Genomic DNA, 23,726 nt, shown 5'->3' with positions numbered 1-23,726 from the left:
TTATTAAACATAAATGCAATAACAATTACATTGTATTGCAAGGGGAATAGTGTTTTAGATGTATTACACCTTGTAATACATGAATTTAGACATTATTCATGAAATTGATTATATTTGTGTCATCTTAATAAAATAGATTACATAGCATTTTTCTAAAAGACATCTTAGGATGCCTGCAAATTTTTTACATGAACATTTGATTGAAAAATACTATTAGCAATTTAAATTTTATATGATTATAAAACTAAGTGCAACATTTGTACTCCTAAATAGTAAATCCTGACTGAATGAATTGCAATTGGTCAATGAAAAATATAACCTAAAATTGTATGCATAAATAAAATTTTTTGGATTATAATATATAGAATGAAAAATGGAAATACATATATTGCTGAATATAGATCTCTGAGGAACTCAAGGATATATAATTTGCACAGATAAATTTATTTGCCACATAAGTACTTAAGGTTACATGATAATAAGGCATTTAGGTAACAAGATACTTAATACATCAAGTGACAAAAGATAATAGTAAACAGCATGTTAAAATGACTTTTGTAAAATAAAAATTAATTCTAAACACGATCCTTCAAAACAGATAAAGCAATTGATAGGGTGAAGGGAAAAATAAATAATCAAATATAATATGAATAATTTTTTGAATTCCATAGCTATTATTTTGTTCTTTTTATTTCGTGAAACAATAATGACTAGTTATTCTCTACAGTGCGTAAAAACTTGATCACGTTTATTTGTGATTTCAGATAAGCCAAAAGTTCCCATGTCTCTAAACTACAAAAAGTGATAATTGAATTGGTTTCTTTCAAATGTAATTAATTCTATTCGTCAGTTTGTAACAGTTATCATGAATAATTTCTTACATTGCACTTTTTAATATTTTTCTTTTTTGTTTTCCTTTATATAGTATGATAAGAAAGTGATAGACATACACTGTAATTTCAATTTTATAGTAGAGAACTATAGAAAGATTTCATATTCTCCTTTTATTTTTCTGTCCTGATAGCAGAATAAATAAATTTGTCAATGAGTCCTCTGCCCTTTACTTTGCTGGTGACAGAAAGTTTGCGAACTCTTGGTAGTTTCTGTTGTACGAAGAGTATGACTTTTATATTGCCTTAAGCAAAGATTGTCTATATTAATTTCTAAGGTGACTTTGAAATTTACCGAAGCCTGCTCTTCATGGGTTCCCCTGTTTTCATCAGTATCACCATTTTCAGGTTCTAGCTTGTTCGGCCTGGACAGTAACTTACTCTTGCCCTGCCATTCTTTTCTAAAGGGCTGCCTGTGCTTGAGTGGCTTTTTCTTCTTCTAAGACAAACTACATCACTTAATAGTCCTTGCATAATGCATACCAACACCAAGCATCCTTCTTTAAATGCAGCTTAAGTCACACCTTTCACTCAGGCAAGGGGTTGTGAAAAGAGCATGAACTTTAGAAGCAGACAGGCCCAGGAACCATTTCCTGTGTTCTAATTATCATCTGTCTGATCTTTTGGAAAGGAGTTAACTCTTTCAACTTCACTTTCTATTTGCAAAATGGAGACAAAAATCTTACCTCTTTAGGGTGTAATGGAAACTAAAGAAATATATGTAGAGGATGCATAGTACCAGGCATATAGAAAAAACGTCTCTTTTTTTCTTTCACTCAAATATTTATTGAACACCTAATATATATATCAGGCACAGTGGCTGTCACTAGGGATACAGGGATAAAAAACACGATCTGTGCCATCAAAGAGTTTATAGGTTAATGAGGAAACAAAATAAAAATTAGTAATTCCCAATAATGCTGAAATGTATATAAAATAACAACTTACTGCTACATGATTAACCAGTGGATATGTGTCGATAGTAGTCTGAAAAGTATCGGGATGGTTTATTGGACAGATAAATGTAAGCAAAGATTTGGAATGAGCAGGGCTTTTCAATAGAAGGATGAAATGGATGCTTTGTTATTTGTAAGATATGAAGCCCTGTCAGAGTTCGGATCTCAGAAGGACTGAAGTTTACATTATTGAAAAGGAGAATTGAGGAAAAAAAGTTTGATGAATTAAGGGAGGATCTGAATCAACAAATCTGAGCATAATATACATATTAATATATTTAAACCTTTATGAAGTAAAAACATTTGTTATCCCTCATTTTAAAGAGGATTCATCAATGAAAAATAACATTCATCAAATCATAAAGCTTTTAAGTAGCTGAGATAAGATTCATACCTGGAAATTCTGACTTCATATTCTGTGCTTTGCACTGCTTTTCAGTGATTCTCTTTAATAGGTTAACACATGAAAGTATCAAATAGATACTTTTCCAATTCTTACCCTTTTTTTCATATAAAAGTCACTCAAGTATCATCTCCTTAATTCATGCTACTTTTCAAGTTAGTTAATGGCTATGTCATTGAATCACTGTTTTGCAATAAGGCAAAATTAGCAATCTAGAAAATTTAAGAGATGGAACACCCAAATTAGTAGAATTAAAGAAAATCATTCTCTAAGATTGAAATATTTTTACATTGCCATAAAAAAATCTATTCTTTCTTTTTACAGCATTGCTAAACAATCAGAAAATAGTATAGATAACTCATTTGTAAGAGCAACCCAAAATTTCAATGCATATGAGTAAACCTAATTTACATTCAAAAGACTTAAATGAATAAACATATCCATTTGCCAACTGGCACCATAATATCCTCAGAATTGGTAATGCTAACAATTCTCTCTAAATAAATCTATAAATTCAATGCAATGTCAATCAATACTCTAACTGTTTCCGAATTTCATATGGGCTGGATTAGGGAAGGCTCAACCCAGGGCAAAGCAATTTCATGAAAAAACACAACAGTTTACAAAATTCTATTTAATAAAACACTCGCTGATCCCCAATTATAGGATGAACATTTTTAATTTTATATACTGATTATTAAGTATCTTCCAAACACTAAATTACAATAAGTATTTAAGCGATATAGTTTTATGTAGAGGGAAAAGTAGTTAGACTACTTATACTTGGGGATTCTGTTTTTAAAATATCTTTAACTTATTTTGATGAAGCCAGTACATTAAAATATTGGTGATGATATTTGAAATAATGATTGTACTTTATATAATTGATTATCAAATTTCTAAAACGTAAACTAGTGACTGCTCAAATTGATGGGATATTTTTAATTTTAGGGAGATTTTAAGAGACAGGCAAATAAGTAAAGAGAAAAAAAGAGATGGAGGGAAGAGAAAGGGACATAGAGATAGATTTTTTAAAACAGATAAAACTGTTTAAACTTTATTGGCCATATTAATCAAAATAATAGTCAGGGAGCTTAGAAAATGACCTTGTGATTGCCTGAGGTTTTTGAATTTGAAATCACCAGGGAAGGTTTTCAGAGTGAGTTAAATCTAGTTACATTATTAAAGGTAACAGGGAGCTGAGAATATTTCAATAAATCACCAAAATTATAATACCTTATGAATGTTGAGTTTTCTGTAGTTCAATCATAGATTAAGAGTCATATAAAATAATATATATTTGTATTAAATACAGAAAAGATTATTTGTAATTGCTGGAGATAGCACAATTTTATAAATGTTTACTTTTTGTATACAATACTACTAATTGCAGTATTTACATAGCTGTTTTGTTCTTGCTGCTGTTAATTATTTTTATAGGGTTATTCTACATACTGAAATTGTATTTTCTGAAAAAAAAACAGCATGTGAGTTAAGGGCACAGATTTTGTCATTAAATCACTTGGGTTGAAAACAGCTCTGCCATTTGTAAACACTTATGAGTCTTGAACAAGTTAAATAATTTGTTTGCCTATTTCTTCTGTTCTGTAAATTGGATTATATTTGTATCTATCCCATAAGGTTGTTGAGACTTTTAAATAGATAATATGTTCAATGTTTCGTTGATATCTTTTCTATACTTTAAGTGGTTTAGCAAAGTTTTAATCGCAAACATACATTAATGATGTATTGGAGATTGCTACAGAAATAACTGTCATTTAGTGAATATTACCTGGAAGCCTTGCCATTTATTTAGATCTTCCTTTGTAGTTTTCAGTGTATAAGTCCTTTGCCTCCTTAAAGTTGTGCTGCATATCTTGAAAATGTTATAAATAATAATTTCACCTCATTTAAATGCTTTGATAGAGTAACTATAAATAATAATTTTTCTTGTTAATATCTTAGGTTATGATATTTGAATGCATTTATAACAACAGTTTGCTTATTTATGACAATGAATAGAAGCCACAGAATTCAATATATGTATGTGAACATTTAGTGTCCTACTAAGTGCAATTACCTACACTATTTAAAAGACTATAATTTAGACCATTTCTCTCTTGTGTGAGTCTTTGAGAGGAAATTTAATCAGATGCATTAAATTTAGTTATGAAAATGCCACTATTAAAGAAAACCATGCTTTCAATCTCATTAGGCTTAAAAATACATGTATGCAACTAGTCATGATGACTTATTTGGCATTTGAACACATCATGCCTTTGCACGGATACATTTATTAACAACTTTCTTTCAACCACTCAAGTTACTTAGTTATTTAATATATTTCTCCTAGATGTGGTAGGTAGACTTCCATGATATCCTGTAAAAAGCCTCACCTCCTGGCATTAACATCCTTATGGAATTCTGTGGCTTAAAGTTGGGGATGGAAACTATAGAAGACATAAAAAGTGATAAAATGTCACTTCTTTGACAAGGTTGCAAAAGGCTGTGATTTCTGTCTTGAAACATTCTTCTACTGACTTATCAGCCTGCAGCTTTGATGAAGTGAGTTGTCATGTGGTAGGGAGTCATACTACAAGAACCTGTGCATGGCCTCCAACCAACAGCCAGTGAGGATTTGAGGCACTCACAAGGAACTGAATACTGACAGTAACTGCTGGTGGATTTTAGAAGTGGATCCTTCCTTAGGCAAGCTTTCAGATGAGACTGTTAACCCTAGGCTGACACTTTGCAGCCTTGTGAGAAATTGGAAAGCAGAGGACCCAGCTAAGATGTGCCCAGATTTCTGAACTACAGAAAGGGAAATACAATTTTAGTGGTAATTTGAAACATAGCAATAGATAACCGATGCACTATGTCAAGTAACAATAACATTTTCTCTTAGTGTTGTAAGTAAAATCATTCTCTCAATGTGTAATGGTATATTGTAGCTTCATTATTAAAAAATCAAATCCCATCATAAAATAGCAATATTGATTATGAAAAAAATAAAATAAAAATATATTTTCTATATATTATAGGTTATGTATAACTTAAATAAAACAAATCATAATTTATATTTTGGGGAACTCTTTTCACAAGATGGTTTGGACCAGGTTTAAAACAATAAGTAAAAGGAAGCTTATGCTTTGGAGACATGGCACTTTTTCTATTTTACTTTTAGGAAGCATAAAAAATGGAAAGGGCTTTGGAACAGGTGATAAGTAGAGGCTGGATGAATTGTGAGGTGCTTGATAGGAAAAGTCTAGATTGCTTTGAAAGGACTGTTGGTAGAAATATGCAAGTTAAAGGTACTGCTCATGGATAGGAAGGTTATATATAGATAAGAAGTGAATTCTACCCAAATAGATCTACAGAGTCAACATAGTACCAATCAAAATTTCAACAACCTATTTTGAAGACTTGGAAAAGGTTGTTAGCAAGTTCATCTAGAAAGGAAAGAGACTCCAAATAGCTGAAAGTATCCTAAAAATGAAGAATGAATTAACATTGCCTGACTCTAAAACTTGTTGTAAAGCCACAGTGGTCACAACAGCATGGTACTGGTGCAGGGATAGATGTATTGAACAATGGAATCAAATTGAGAGTGCAGAAGTATACCACCAAGCCTGTGGTTGGCTGAATTTTGATGGTGGCCCCGAATCCACTGGACTGGGACAAAATGTTCTTTTCAATGAGTGGGCATAGGAAAACAAGATGTCAATAGCTAGGAGAAAGGTAAAGTGCAAGAAAATATGGAAGAAAATACTTGGAAATCACATATTGGACAAAGGTTTGACATCCTGTATACATAAACAAATCATACAACTCAATCCAATTATAAAATAGGTTAGGGATATGGGTGGTCATTTTTCTGAACAGCAGAGGCAGATGGTTCAGAGGCACATGAAGAGATGTTAGTTTTCATTGTCTATGGGGGAAATGCAGATTGAGACTGCGATGAGATGCCACTTCACACCTATAGGAATGGCTGCTATTAAACAATCAGGAAACTATAACTGTTGGGGAAGATGTAGAGATATTGGGACACTTATGTATGACTGTTGGGAATGTGTGATAGTGTGGCCACTGGGAAGGAAAGTTTGGTGATTCCTTAGAAAACTAAATATCAAGTTGCCCTATGACCCAGAAATAACACTACATAGTATATACCAAGAAGAGCTGAAAACAATGACACAAGCAGATGTTTGCACACTCACATTCAGAGCAGCGTTATTCACAATCACCAAAAGATAGAGGCAAACCAAGTGCCCATTGGCAGACGAGTGGATTAACAAAATGTGGTACATACATGTGATGGACTATTATGCAGCAGTATGGCAAAATGATGTCCTGAAGCACATGACAAGATGGATGAACCTTTGAGGACATAATGCTGAGTGAAATGAGCTATGCACAAAAGGATAGATACTGTATGACTTCACTTTTATGACCATTGTAAAGGTAAAATCAAAAGTTTATAGTTCAGAATATAAACGACTTAGAGATACATAGACGCTAGAGATGGGTGAACGATTAGCTAATGAGGTTGAACTCAAATGTAAGGGAATAGATAGAAGTGAAGGCAGTTCTTTAGTAGGTCTATAAGTAATATTACCATATTAAAGGTGAGCAAGATTAAAAGGGGTTGTATAGACCTATGTGTCCCACTGATTAACACTAGAAATATAAATTAGTTCTTGCAAGAACTACTTCAAAGGTACAATTCATGTACAAAGAGTATTTAAGTTCAAGGTACGGGGGAAAACTGCTATTGCATACCATGGGCTATGTTCAAAAGGAAACCACCAGCACTACCACAGCAACAGCAGAGGTAGATAATGGGGGAAAGGATAATATTTATAAGAAGGTTTAGATTTCCTATTTGGTGAAGGTGTGTTTATATTAATAAACACACCTTTCTATTATCCTTATCTTGGGACGAACAAAATTATCTAAAATTGAGAGTGTTTTTGGACTGTGGACTTTGGGCATTATACATGATGCCTGATGAATGGAGGTGGCTGAAGGATGTATTGACTGAGAAGTAGATTGGCGAATGATGGTGGATACATATGATTGAATATTGTGCTGCTACAAAAAAGAATGAATTCATGAGGCATTCAAAAATGTGAATGAACCTGTGCAACATTTGAAGAGGCAAAATAAGCCAGAAATGAAAGAACAATTATTGTATGGAAATGCTTATAAGAAAACAGGGGCCTAGATTATAAACTCATATAACAGACACATTTAATCCAGAGTGGTAATTATTATTTCTGGATTTTCAGAGCCTGGTATTTAGAGATAAGAATGAAGCCAATCAGATTTGGGTTAAAGTAATTCAGAACCTGGGGTACGGAAGACATCGTCTGTATTTTAGAACCACACATACTCTTTGATACCAAAGAAAGAAAGGCTTATTTGGTCTGGAATCTAAATCTTCTGTAGCACAGAATCTGACTCAACCTATCTGTATAGCTAATTTGAATAATTGAAACCAGGGTGCTCAGATTAAGAAAGAGGGTCTATAATCCTGTATAGGTTAATATAATGCCTGTATACATCCTATAATATATTAAGCAAATAATCAAAGAGTATTGGCAAAGTCCCTTGAGGGATGGGAGAAAAAATATGGAACTATTAAATTTTACCATCAGGGAATTCCCCTGATACTGCCTCAAACTTTAGGGACACCCAAATCAATAGGTCAAGCCCTAGATCTTGAGGATTACTCTTGTGTAGCTTCTGTAGGTAGCAGGGGAGCTTAGCCTACCTTTAGGTATTCCTAAGAGTTATTTCTGTAAGACCTCTGTTGTTGCTCAGATGTGACCTCAGTCTCTATAAGACCTACTCTGCAAGTGAAATCATTGCCTTTCCCCTTATGTGGACCATAACATCCAGGAGTGAAGGTCTCCCTGGCGATGTGGGAGATGATTTCCAGGATGAGTCTGGACCTGGCACCATGGGATCAACAATTACATCCTGACCAAAAGGAGGAAAAGAAATGTAACTAATAAAGTATCAGTGGCAGAGAGAATTCAAATAAAGTTGAGAAGCTACTCTGGAGGTCTTGCTACTCAAGTTTCAGTTAGACACTGCTACCAATCATAATTTGCCAACCCCCAACCAAAACCATCCCAGCCAATCTGAAAGGGCATCTCGGGGAATATATAAGTTTCTACAAAGGTTCCATCCACTAGAACAACTTTCCAGAAACCTACAATCTCCAGACGGGTCCCTGGACCAGATATGTCCTGAAATCTGGAGGGTCCAGCCTCTCCAGAACATCAGCTAGTTTCATCTCCCTACCACATATTACTGACAGCCCCTTCCAACATGAAAAAGTTAGAATGGCCATAGTCCAAATACCCCTAAAGAAAGGAATAGAAAGATCAAAGGTATGGTGGAGTTATACAGAGGAGATAGAATTTAACAAATGAATGTGATTGCTGATTCATTAAATTGATATCTCTTTTAGTCTCCAGTATTTTGGAGCGGCAAAAAGTAAAAATCTAAAACTGTGGAATTGTAGCCCATGACAAACTCTGAAATCTGTTCTGCAACTAATTGTGGTGCTGTGCTTTGAAATTTATTGTTTTTTTGCATATATATTATTTTTCACAAAAAAGTAAGAAAAAAAGTCGATTGTGATGATAAAAAAATATTTATTCCTTATAGCCTCCTATAATCTGGAGCAGATAGAAGGAAAACTCTGAGATGATGGTATTGTTCTAGTTTGCTAGCTCCTGGAATGTAATATGCCAGAAACAGAATGCCTTTTAAAAAGGGGAATTTAATGAGTTGCTAATTTACAGTTCTAAGGCCAAGAAAATGTCCCAATTAAAACAAGTCTATAGAAATGTTCAATCTAAGGCATCCAGGGAAAGATACCTTGGTTCAAGAAGGCCGATGAAGTTCAGCATTTCTTTCTCAAGTCGAAGGGCACATGGTGAACACAGTCAGAGTTTCTCATTCATCCGGAAAGGCACATGGTGAACACAGTCAAGGTTCCTTTCTCATCCGGAAGGACACATGGTGAACACAGCGTCATCTGCTAGCTTCTTCTCCTGGCTTTCGGTTTCATGAAGCTCCCTGGAAGGCCTTTTCCTTCTTCATCTTCAAATGTCACTGGCTTGTGGACTCTCTGCTTCGTGGTGCTTCGTCATTCTCTGCTCTCTCCAAATCTCTTATTCTCCAAAATGTTTCCTCTTTTATAGGACTCCAGAAACTGATCAAGACCCACCCAAATAGGTGGAGACATGTTGTCACCTAATCCAGTTTAACAATCACTCTTGATTAAATCACATCTCCAAGGAGATGCTCTAATTACAGATTCAAACACACAGTATTGAATAGGGATTATTCTGCCTTTACAAAATGGGATTTTGATTAAAACATGGCTTTTCTAGGGGACATACATCCTTTTAAACCAGCACAGTATGGTAGCCCAGAACAGCATCTGTCCTGTAACTACTTGTTGAAGAGTGCTTTCTTTGCTTTGTATATATGTTTTATTATACAATAAAAAAGTGTATATAAAAAAGGCAATCCTTGCTTTAAAGTGGCAGAGAATTTGGTGAAATTGATTTATAATGTTGGATGGAAGACAGAACTTGGAGGATAATGAATTTGATTATTTAGCTGGGAAGAACAGCCTGCTTTCCCTTTGCACATTATAGTAAAATGTGAGAGGAAAGAGATAAGCTGAAAACTGAGCTCCTGCTGCACAAAGAAACTAGAAATTGATGGTTTGGAAAATTTTGAGCTTCCAGAATGCAAGTACTCAGAGACTATAGTATTCCATGTGAGGATTTAACTGAACATAGAACCAGTCAGCCATTTCAGGGGAAGTCAGGATTAGAAATGCAGCTATCCAGGAAGGATTCGTGGAAGTTTTTTTTTTTGTCTGATGGTTTAGACACCTGCTTACTCCATGTAAAATAGACAAGTTTTTTGCGAGATCTGTATGAATGCAGCCACTGCCAGCTTGGGCTAAAAGATGCAGAAAAAGGATGGATTGAAGGAAAAATCACTTCCAGGGCAGGAACATTGAGACTGAGATCTTGACCAAAAACTTCTTCTCAGACAATGAGAGGGAGTCCACCCATGTGTGTGGAAAGGTAAGTCTACTGTGGTGATTGGAGAGGGTGGGCCTTATGCTCCATTATTCATGAAGAGTGACATGCTGTCACCCAGTGCTCATAGAGGATGATACCTGTGCCCCAGGGTTCAGGGACTGCATGGCTGCTGGGCAAGAGCCTGGAAGGGGTGGGATTGCCAATCCAAAAGGCCTAGAGGCCAAAGCATCATTTCATAAATGATTCTTTATGACTGTATGAAATCTAATGGAGTGCGCCCTGCTGAGTTTTAGAGTTGTTTGGTACCATGACCACTGTTTTTCTTCTAATTTCTCCTTACAGGAATGGAAATGTTTATCCAATGCCACCCCTCCATTATATATTGGAATTAGGAAGCTTATTCTCTTGGTTCCCCAGGTCCAAAGACAGAAGGGGATTGTGCCCCAGGACAGACTGCATCTCTTAATGATTTTGAAGAGACTTTGTACTAAACATTGTTACTGAAATGACTTAGGGTTTTTGAGATATTGTGATAGAATAAATGTATTTTGCATATAGAAAGAACATGTATTTTTAAGGTCCTAGGGGTGGAATGTGATGGCTTGAAATTATATGTACTCCAGAAAAAACATTCCATTCCCATGGGTGTGAACCCATTGTAAGTAAGACCTTTAAATGAGGTTACTCCAGTTAAGGTGTGACCTACCTCAGGCAGGATGGGTCTCAAGATTATTCCTGCAGTCCTTCATAAAAGAATGAAATTCAGATAGAGAAGGAGAAACACACAGGCAATGAAAAACTGAAATCAATAAAATCCAGAGAAGGGAGATACCAAGAGACACTGCCTTATGCCTTGTCTTGTGACAGAAGAAGTAAGGGCAGGCAGCCCCAAAATGTCAAAATCTTCAGGGAGAAAACATTGCCTTGATATTGCCTTGAATTAGACTTCCTTTCAGCCTCAAAACCATAAGCCTAGGAAACTAAAACATAATGCTTCACTTTAAAATGGGTTTTCTACATATGTCTGTATCCTTACAATATCACACTTTCTCTGAAGACTATGCATAAAATAACAAACATCAGAGTGTATGTCTGGTTCAATAAATTAAGTATATGAAAATTAATGATCCATAGATATGATTGGTAAAAGATACACATAACTGTATTTAAAATTTTATGAAAATTTCAGCATAGATGTAATTTAATCTTCTAATTCTAAAAAAAAAACAAAAGGGAAACTGGTTGCTCTGATTTATTATTTTGAGTTTCCAAGAAAAAACATCTCCTAATAATGGGTTTATTATTGCAACAATGTGGGGAAACAACATCATAAAATATCCTTTTGGAATATTTTTAAATATTTTACATGTCACATGGTTCAAACGATGCCAAGCTTCATAGTCTTTGGTTACAATGTATTCTACTTGGTGGTTATTGTATTGTAACATTGAGTGCAGATATTACTGTTACCTGGAGAAAGAGCTGTTTGCATCTTGTGGTAGGTCATAAGGATGGAAGTAAGAACAGTAACTAGAGTGAAACTTAATAGAATTGTTTTAGTATCATCTTTGTTGTGAAGATTTTAATATATTGCCAACATATAGCAGCGGCATCTCTTTTACTCACAACAGATTGACAATACAAGAGAAATAAGTTTCACCCAGAAAATCCAACCAGTGCTAAATTTACTCAGGCATAAGAATTGATACAAGACAGTAAACAAAACAAGATATATAGCAACAGTCTAGCAGAAATCTTGTGAATTCCAGGAAGAGTTTTTGGTGTCTGATGGTATTCATTGTCATGGGAGACAAAACTGAGTATGCATGGACAACCTCAGCTCATGGAAGTCATCAGCAGTAGGTCCTTTCTGCTTTTATGTCCTGCAAACCACATAGCTCCTATGCACACAGAACTAGTATTGTTCTGTGGAATGCTTGCATTTCATCATTGTTGATACTCATTACTAGATCTTGATAATGGTTAATCTAGTAGGTAGTCCTTAGCCAGATTCTCCCTTATCTGGGATCTAAAAACTCCTAGCAATTTCTTAGTTAACATTTTCAGAGAGATTAACCATGGCTCATGTCCTCAGATGTCACTGAAGTCAGAGAAAAGGATACAGACCCATGATTCAGAAACTTAGTGACAAACACTATAAATTTGTATTTCCTTGCAGTAGTTCTTTTTGTGTATCGTTGAACAATTATTTGATGATCTCTGAGGCATTGGAAAGAGTGTGAGGTAAGACCAATGTGTAAAGGGGTGTGGATTGTTCAAATATCTTAAAGACACCTATTTACATTGGAGCACAGGGAGCAAAGGAGATTTGGGTTAGATGTGGTTGGAGAGGTAGCCAGTAGCAAAAGATGCAGAACCTTGCACAGGTACATGATGAGTATAGGGGTATTTTAAGGTTATAAAAAGCCATTAAATGTGTCTAAGCAGTAAATTCAGAAAATCAAATTACTGATGCTGTGGCTAAACTTTAATAAATCACCAAAAAAACCATCAGAATAAGATATTTGCTCGGGAGGGAATACATTGGATATTCCAATTATTTGTTATTTATAGCATACATATGACCAATTTCTTTATAATTATGATAACAAAATTATATACTTATTAAAATGACAAATAAATAGTAAAAATAATAGCTTAGAGGAAAATAGGGTGTACATAGAAAAAAGCATCTATTAAATGTTGACAGCAAGTGGGGAAGAGAGAAAATGTGATCATTTTAGTTGTATTTCACTGTGCACTATCTACTGATAATATTTAGTTTCATCAATTAAGAGGTAGACTATTGCCAGGAAAACCAAGGACTTTATTAAATTTGTAGTATTTGTAACTTTTTAAAAATGCATTTTTCAGCTTTATGTTGATCGTGAGTGAAAATGCAATTGATGTTTTATAAATCTTTCATCATTATATTATTCATCTCTTTATTTTCATGAATTAAATTTCTTTATTTTTTAATTAAAGGTTATGCGTTCTGATGTTAATGTATGCACTCCAGCTTTTCTTAGATGATATTTGCCATGTTTTATTTTTTAACCATTTTAGTTTTTACATTTTGTCACCCTCATGCTTTAGATATGCCTAGTAAAACCACACAGTTAGATACTTGTTTTTATATCAAATCAATTCAAATTACACAACTTTACTTGGAGTTTCTTTTTTTTTTGGATAATTATTGATATATATAAAGATTTATGTTAGCCATCTTAATTTGTGCTTTCATTAGTTTCTTTTAATTCTTATTCATCATATTTGACTTCATCTCACCCTCTGTCAGCTTATATGCCAATAAAATGGTTTAATTTTCTTCAACATTCAAATAAATAAAATTGCTCCATGTTCTCTAGGAAAGCTTATAAGGTATGAAGTTTTTATTCTACAAATGTTTTCAGTCATTATCAAATTAGATAATCAAAGTCCACCATTTTCTTCAGCTCATAAAAAGTAATCAAAATACATTAAATAAAATCTCTTAACATGAGCTCTTTTAATTAGCCAATTTAAAATAATTGAAAATTAATTAATATTAAAATAGATTGAATTTAATTGAAGGTGCCATGATAAATGGGACTGCTCATTAATATTGTAATGAGAAGCGTCCCAAAACATTTGGTTGATTCTCAAAATCACCACTAAAGCTTAAAATACATTTACAGAAAAAAAAAATATTTGACAGTTTCTACTTCTTTCCTATTTACCTATATATAATGCCTGACAAAAATAGAGGTTTATATGAGTGAGAGCCTTTCACTTCTAATACTCAACAACAATTGTAGAAGCATCATTCATTATATTTCTTGAGGGTCACCGCAGTGGAGACCTGTGTCTATAGCAAAACTCTTATCTTTTGCTTGCTAGCAATTTTTTTTCTTACTTTTATTTTTGACAATCTGTCATTTCCTAAATCCAAAAGAAAAAAAGACCAAACCGGCCAAATGTAACTATAACTGAGAGTCTTGAATTGCCTTTTCACCAGATACTTGAAGAGAAAAAAAAAAAAAAAAACAACTAAAGAGAAAGTAGTTTCAAGATATCAATGCCTTGAGGCATAACTTCAGCTGAGGACTAGGAGTGTGGCCCTGGAAGTTTATGTGGATGTTGCAAACATAAGATCTTCCCATACGGAGTAAGTCACTAAGAATTTAAAGAGGAGCTTCATGGATCAGGCTGGATCCATGATGTCTGTAACTTGAGTACTAAATGTTTGGCAAAGGTGCCATTGCTTCAGCCATATATTCCAGGACATTGGACACTTGGGGAATGCGTATCTTCTGCTGTGTCAGAAAAGAGAATGCTAGCAGAACCAAAACTTTGATGTGTTACACCTGAGTTTCAATTCTGAACATTTGCCTCAAAATAATATTCTGTAATATACATTAACTCTGTTATTAACCATAGAAGAGAAGGAATTTAGGCCTTCATTTGTCATTTCAGTGCATTTAATGCAAAATTTAACATCTTAAAGAAATAAATAGAAATGATACACAATGTCACTAAGCTTCAATTTTCCCCAATCAAATTAACTTTCTCTAGATAGTGGAGCAATGCCAATTATCTCTGGAAACTACATGTCCTTTTCAGTTTGAAGCTTATACAAGCTTTCCAGTAATAATCCATTTTTCTCCTCCAGGCTCTGAGCCATATTGCTCATTGCACCCAGTTTTCAGATCTCCTTGGTATTTTCTAGTTCGGGGAAATGTCTCAGTTTTTCCCTGTCTCTCAGGATCCTGACACATTTAAAGAATCTGGTGAAATATTTTGTAGAATGTCCCTCAGTTTCTAATGCGTTCTTATGATTAGATCCAGGTGACGCCTTGCAGTGAGATGAGTCGCGCTTCCCAGGGAATCCCGTCGAATGTTGCCTGATGAGTACCGGTGAGGTTCAAATTGACCACTTGGCTGAAACAGTGAAGTTCCTGCTTTCTTCTTTTTAATTACTGTTAGAGTAACTTTAAACTTACTATTCTTTTCTTTTTTATTACTGTTTCAGGAGATACAATTTCAGATTATGCACATATGCACTTTTGCGTCAATTTGCCTATCAATTTATCATCTATCCTTGGCATTTGCCAGTATGGATTCTTATTATCACGTTCTGATGGTCATTTTTTCGTGCCTTCATTCCTCTCACATTTATTAATTGGAATTCTTCTAAGAGGCAGAGATTTATTTTATTCCTCTATTTATTCATTAATATTATTATGGAATCATAGATACTTTATTCTTTGGGTTGTAGTTGAGCAATATATTTGCATGTGGGTGTGTGTCTTTAATTTTGTTGCTCAAGTTATTCTAACTTTGCCTAAAAGGTGCTTGCTCAGATTGGCTCTAATGTCCTTTGAGTATGCCCCCATGAATTTTATTTGGAGCTTTTCCTCAATTTCTGGCACTACAAAATACTGCTTTGTATTATCCCAGTGCCTTCCTGGGATCAATCAGCTCTCTAACGCCCCTTGTCTTTTTTTGGAGACTCCAAGGTCTTGGTATTGAGATTGCTCTTTGTTAGTGATGTATTATTGTTTCTAGGAAAACTCAGTTGATAGAGCTAGAAAATGTATGTCTGTGTAACTTCTCCAAATGCACATTCATTTCTATTTATTTATGTTTCTATTATTTATATACATATGAATAATAAATTGAGTCCAGATTGATACATCCAACTCCAATGTAAGACAACAAGATCCATGCTAGCCTTTTCCTCCCCATGTTTTTAAGCTTTTTTTTCTAACAGTGAGAAATTTAGCTATAATTTCCTGTGAAATATTTACTTGTCATTATCACTGGTATAGAAGAAAAGTAGATTTGAATTTCTAATCCATACCAGAGTAAGAATCGAATTTAGTAAGTAGAGTAAAGCGTTTCTGTGAAGATTTAATGTTGCTTCTTTGCTGTTTGTTTTGTCTGTTTGATTTGCCTTTAGTCTTACAATTCCAGACAAATCTAGCTGGTATGATAATGTGATTCATTCATAGTACATCTAGTTAATATGTCACCATTTGTATTCCTTCTTTCCACTACATCCTTGTTTATTGTTTTTGTTCGTATGCAGTAAAATTAACTTTTCTGGTATACAATTATCTCATTTTGGACAAATACATAATCATGTATCCACCAACTTATTTCCACACAGAATGGTTTCATCATTCTTCAATTACCCACTGCTACCCTTTTTCTAGACAACAGTCTTCTATCCTAATCTTTTATAAACACTGATGTTTTCCTTTCAATAAGTTTTCATTTTCCAGAGTGAGTGTCATAAAAATGCAGTCATACATTATTTAGCCTTTTGGGTCTGGCTTCTTTCACTTGGTAAACTAAATCAGATCCAATTATGTTGTTGTGTTAATCAATAGTTTTTTTTTTATTTCTAAGTCACATCCCCTTGTATGTGTGTACCACAGATAGTTTATCCATTCATTAGTAGTTCTAAATATTTAACAATTATGAATAAAGCTGCTATAAACCAATATATATATACATTTAGTATGTGTGTGTGTGTGTGTGTGTGTGTGTGTGTATGTGTGTGAGGGAGAGAGAAAGAAAGAGAGACCATAGGTTTCTATTTCTTTGTGTAATTAAGTAGTGAGGATTTCTGAGTTATAACAGTAACTTTATAAGGTCGTATCAAAGTGCTTTCTTAAGTTGTTTTACCATTTTGTATTGCCATTAGCAAATTATGGGTGCTCAGTTAGTTCCATCTCTTTGCCAGCACTGAATATTGCCAGTTCATTGTTGTTATTGTTATTTGTTTTTTTGAGATATTCTAATATGTATGCTATGGTATCTTTAAATTTTAATTGCTGAAATAATTACAGATGTTGAGTATCTTATCACATAATGCTTCTTTGGTGAATTGTCTTTTCAGATCTTTTGTCCATTTAATTTTATTGGACTGTTGGTTTTCTCTTACTGTTGCATTTTGAGAGTTCTTTATGTATTTTGGATCTAGGTTCTTCTTCAGATTTGCGATTTGTAATTATTTTCCTGAGTACATTGCAGGTCTTTTATTTCTTTAAACAATATTTTTCATAGAGCAAAATTTTCTAACATTTTAATGAAGTCATTTTTATCCATTTTTCACTTGACTGGATTGTGCTATCAGCATAATATCTAAATACTCTGCCTAGTACATGGTCACACACATTTTCTCCATGCTTCTAGATGTTTTATAGTTTTGAATTTACATTGCTTCCTTCGAGTTAGTGTTTTATAAGGATGAGCTATGGGCAGAGACTCATTTTATATTTTTTTATGATTATAAATTTTTAATGAAATGAAAAGTGCTCATGATAAACAGTAAAGATAAAAATTAGTATATAAAAGTGTATATGTAAACAATGAAATGTCTTTGACTAGCTGTGCTTACCTATTTATGAGAAAATAGATGCCTTGAGAAATAGGACTGAAACATCAAAATATGAATAGTTGTTGCCTGAATCGAGGTAGTGATTTTTTTCTTCCCTTTTAATACTGTAAACTTTGATGATTTTTTTCTTCTTTATACATTTTCTTCAAAAAATTTCTACTAGGGCAGGCCACGGTGGCTCAGCAGGCAAGAATGCTTGCCTGCCATGCCAGAGGACCCGGGTTCGCTTCCCGGTGCCTGCCCTTGTGAAAAAAAAAAGGGTTTCTACTAAAAGTTTATATATATATATATATATGGTATTTTCATTTTTCTTAACTTTTTTATTGTATAGTATAACATATATACAAAGCAAAGAAATAAAAAAGCAATAGTTTTCAAAGCACTTTTCAACAAGTGGTTATGATCATAGCAATCAACTTTCTTCCTTCTTTTTTTGTGAAAAATAACACATGTACAAGAAAGCTATTAATTTCAAAGCATGACACAATAATTAGTTGTAGAACATTTTTCAGATTTTGACATGGGTTACAGTTTCACAGTTTTAGGTTTTTACTTCTAGCCGCTCTAAAATACTGGAGACTAAAGGAGACATCAATTTAATAATTCAGCATTCATATTCATTTAAGTCCTATCTTCTATGTATAATTCCACCACCACCTTTGATCTTTCCATACCTCTCTTTGGGGTTGTTTGGGCTATGGCAATTCTAAATTTTTGAAATTGAAAGGGTCTGTCACTAATATGAGGTAGAGAGATGGAACCATCTGATGTTCTGGAGAGATTGGGCTAGGTTTCAAGACTTATCTGGACCAGGGACCCATCTGGAGGTTGGCAGTTCTGGCAAATTACTCTAGGGCCTGGAACCCTTGTGGAATCTTATAAATTGCCCTAGGTGTTCTTTAGGATTGGCTGGAATGGTCCTGGTTGGGGGTTGGTAGGTTATGACAGGTAGCAAGTTCTACCTGAAGCTTGTGTAAGAGCAACGTCCAGAATAGCCCCTCTACTCTATTTGAACTCTCTCTGCCATTGCTATTTTATTAATTATAATTTTTTCCCCCTTTTTGGTCAGGATGTAAGTGTTGATCCCATGGCACCAGATCTGGATTCATCCCTGGGAGTCCTCTCCCACATCACCAGGGAGACTTTCACCCCTGGATATCATGTCCCACGTAGGGGGGAGGGCAATGATTTCACTTGCAGAGTTGGGCTTAGAAACACTGATGCCACGTCTGAGCAACAACAGAGTTCCTCCAGAAATAGCTCTTAGGTATGCCTATAGGTAGTCTAAACTTCTCTGCTACCTACATAAGCTTCACAAGTAAACCTCGTGATCAAGGGCTTATTGATTTGGGTGTCCCTAAAGTTTGACACAGTATCAGGGAATTTCCTGAAATTAAGTTTAATAGTTCCATAGTCTTCCTCCCCTCCCTCAGGGGGCTTTGCCAATACTTTTTGATTATCTGCTTAATAGTCTAGGATGTTTCCAGGTATTACAATAATCTATACAGGATTAAAGGACCTCTTTCTTATTCTTTGCTTCCTGTGTTTCAGTTGTTCAAATGAGGTGTACAGATAGGTTGAATTAGATTATACACTAGAGACAATTTCAGTTCCAGACCAAATAAGCCTTTTTTCCATTGTTCTCTAAGAGTATGTGTGGTTCTAAAATATAGACACTGTTTTCCTTATCCCTTAAAGTTCTGAATTACTTTAACCCCAACCTGTTCAGCTTCATTCTTATCTTTAAATATCAGGTTACATATATATATATAAAACAGCCTCTCAAAATCTAGAAATAATGGTCACCACGCCTGACTTAATGTGTCTGTTCTAAAAGTTTACAGTCTAGGCCCTTGTTTTCTTATAAGCATTTTCTAAAAGTGACCATGCCATTGTTGTATTTTTGTTTTTGGCTTATTTTGTTTCACCAAATGTCCCACATGTTCATTCACACTACTGCATGCCTCACAACATTTTTCCTTTTTGTAGCAGCACAACCTTCATTCATAGGTATACACCATCAATTGCCAATCTACTTCTCCGTCAGTTCACCTTCAGCCACCTGCATTCATTGGGAATCAGACAGAGGGCCCAAATTCCACAGTCCATCAACATTCTCAATTTTAGATAATTTCATTGTTCCCAAGAGACAGAAAACCAATAAACACACCCTTGCCAAATAAGAAATCTAAACCTCCTCTTAACTCATGTCCCTCACCCCATTATTTACCTCTGCTATTGCTGTGGTAATGCTGATGGTTTCATTTTGAACATCATTTTGTATTATTTAAATGTGAATACACAAGTGCCTCAGTTATCACTTGATAGAAAGAATGTACTTTATCCATTGCGTGGCCTTTGTAACTTTGAAACAAATTGTCTGTACTTCAGTGGGTTTATTTCTGGGTTCTATTTTCTGTCCTGATGTTATATATGATTATCTTTAAACCAGTTCCACACAGCTTTGATTACTGTAGATTTATACTCTCAAAATCAGGTAGTTTGGGTCTTCCACATTTTTTTTTCTTTTATAGAATTGTTTGGCTATTATAGTTTATTTCTTTCCACGTGAATTTTTGGTTTTTCATTATTTACAATAAAAATCTTCAGGAATTTATTTTGGAATCATTTTGAATATATAGGTAAAATTGTGGAGAATCATCTTAAATATCATTGAGTCTTCCAGTACATGAACTGGGTATGTGTCTCCATTTATTTAAGCCATCTTTGATTTACTTGACCAATTGTAGTTTTTTTGTCTTTTTTTTTTTTTTACATGGGCAGGCACCAGGAATCGAACCCAGGTCCTCTGGCATGGCAGTCGAGCATTCTTGCCTGCTGAGCCACCGTGGCCCACCCACCGATCATAGTTTTTGATCACACATCCATTTTGGTGCGGCTTTACCTACATTGTTTCTTTGAATTTCAACTGCTCATTGCATGTATGTAGTAACATATTGATTTCTTGTATGTTGACTTTCTGCACATTTGTGTGGATTCTTTGTGGCTTTCTACCTAGACAAGCATAGTACCTGTGAACAGAGACAGTTTCTTCTTTTCTGTCTTTATGCCTCTCATTTCTTTTTCTCATCTTCTTACTGAGGCTAGTCCTATATTATTAGGTTAGTAAACATGAAAATTAACAGTAGATATGCATGTTTCTCAATTTTAGAGGAAAGGACATTTTCTGTCTTTCATCCTTAAATATGACATTAGCGTCAGGATTTTAGTAGATGCCATTTTGCAGGTTAAGACATTTTCCTTTTATTCCTAGGTTTTTAAGAATTTTTATCACGACTGGATGTTGAATTTTGACAAACGTTTGTATTTGCATATACTAATGATTTTTAAATTTTTATTCTGTCATGTATTATATGGTGAATTACAACAATGGAATTTAAAGGTTAAAGCATTCCTAGGATAAAAACAGACAAGAGGCATGAGAAAACATTTTATGGTGATGGGTATATTCATTATCTTTTTTCCGTAAGTCAATGATCATTGACCTATTTACGTTATGAATGTGCATCTTATTGTACATTGATTATACATTAATAAAGCCAAAAGAAACCCATAAAAAACAAAATAGCTTAATATGCCTGCTATGATATGCCCCCTCAAAATATAATAAATGGAAAAAATAAGATACAGAATGAAGTTTTCAGTTTGCTACCACTGTATGACTAAATATGATTACAATTTACATAATACCCATATATTGTAATATGTAAATCTATAAATATAATATAGACTCACATGCATAAAATATGCATGCATTTGTATATGATGCATATCTCTAGTTTTGTGTATGTATGTGGGTATATGCACACAAATATATGGAAAGTTACATAATACACATGTGCTTATAGATACTGGTAACAGATATTTTTACTGAGGGAAATCGGTATCTTGGAACTAGCAATGGTAAACATTTTTTTTATGGTGTCCTTTTGTTTTTCTCAATTTTGTATCATGCATGTATCTTTTTAAAATATAGTTAATGAAATTTTGAATATATCAAAGGAGTTATCTATTCCTTGGAATTATGACTGCTTATTATTAAGCATTATTTGTATTAACAATGCTAATACATATTTATCAAAATAAATAATTTCCTCTACATTTAATTTTGTATTTAGAAGAACTAACTGGAATAATATAAATAATCATATAAAAAGGACGAGGGTCCTCATTCATTATGTTCCATGCTTTGTAAACAATAATTGTTATTAGAAAATTAATCAAAATGCTTTCATTACCCTGATCAATTAATATGGGTCTGGAAATGTTCTGAGTTGTTTAAGAATAGTACAATTAAAATTTTTCAACTGCCCTATAAGTTTGATAATTATTCTCCTCTTTTTAGATGATTGGAGTTGAAATATTGATCGAAGTCAAACTATGTGAAAGCCAAAACCTGAGTTGTTGCTACTTTGATTCCAAGGAATACAGTTTTAATGCTATAATTAAAAAATACATTTGAAGCTTATTTTCAAATATATATACAATCTCTATATTTCAACCAAATTTCCCTCTAATTAATCATCATAATTGAAAGTATTAAAATGATTCATAAACTGTATTTTATTTCAAGATTGTGAACTATATGATATATCCAATTTAGTGTACTTTAATATTAGGAACTTAATTTTATTGAAACACATTCTTCAAATACTAGTATAACTAAAAATTGAAAATGTGTACAGATATTTTTTGTGGACTTCAATATTTTAAGAAATAAAATTTATAAGCATATATTTATACTTGAACATTATAACTTTCAAAATGACAGAAAGAAATGCTTCCTAATGGGTATGATGAGCTGTTCCTTAAACATAAATAAAAACAATAATTTGTTGACTTTGAAAGGGTGGGAGATCAAATTCCATTTTCCTTCTTTTGCTCTTATGTAATTGATTTTTGAAAGGGTTCAGAACAGTTTTCAGGATGTAATAAGGAATTACATTAAATTGAAACCTTCCAAAACAAATCATCAGCAGGAAAAGAGGGCATTAGACATGGAGATCTTTCAGAGAGGCTTTCCTGGGCTCTCTGCTTGTCATAAAGAGCGGGTGTAGTTACTAGAAGACGGTCCCCACTGATCTTGTTGCCTTATGTTTATATATAAAGTGCAAATAAGAGAAAAATGGCATTTTTAGAAGATTATAAACAGTGAGTCTGGGCTTAAGTGATAGGTGCTTTTTAACTAATTGCCTAATAAAATGAGTTGCCAACATATTAGAAATGTGGGATTTATAAAAAGTGTTATCCCCTCTGGAGGGAAGGAGATAGACTAGGAAGTCTTCCCTGGCAGGAAGCCCAGTGAAAAGGCAGACCCTTTTGGCCAGTTGGGCAGGCAACCCTAGCCAAGTTACGTTCACCTTTGAGCAATCATTTCTTCGTATCCCAAACAGCTTTTTACTTAAAAGAATTAAAAACATTTTTTTTTAACTCATCACCAATATAAAAAAGTATATAACATTTCAAGCTTTAAGGTTAAGGAAGACTTTAATGTTATTACTTCAGCAATGTAACCTGGTATTACATTGCTGAAGTAATATTCATGTATGAATTTTGTCTCTGATTCTGAAAATACACTCAAAATATTTAATACACTGTTTATACACTTGGAATGTTCATTTTGACCTAATTAAAATAGTTTTATTGTGAAAATAAGCAATCTATATGAATACTATACTTAGTAGAATTGAATAATTTATTTCATTGCTGTTACGAAGATAAATGTTTAAAATATTGCTGTGATGTATGTTTTACTTCAGTATTAGTAAGGATAATTTTGTTAGAAGCTGCAAAATATTATTTTATCATTTTGGAATGATATTTTAATATCTATCTAAAGAAGTCATAAAAGAGATACAAATATCTGTCAGAATATCATAGTCATATTTCTAGTGCAAATAGTTAATAGAACTTTAAATAGGTTTTGGAGGTCCCACTCAACTTTTAAGTCCTAACATTTGCTAGATTTAACCTAACATTTTTTGAGGG

The sequence above is a fragment of the Tamandua tetradactyla genome, chromosome 4 (genome assembly GCF_023851605.1).
Source record: "Tamandua tetradactyla isolate mTamTet1 chromosome 4, mTamTet1.pri, whole genome shotgun sequence".
Taxonomy (NCBI): Eukaryota; Metazoa; Chordata; class Mammalia; order Pilosa; family Myrmecophagidae; genus Tamandua; species Tamandua tetradactyla.
The sequence above is the reverse complement of the archived record's forward strand: the minus strand, read 5'-3'. Positions refer to the sequence as shown.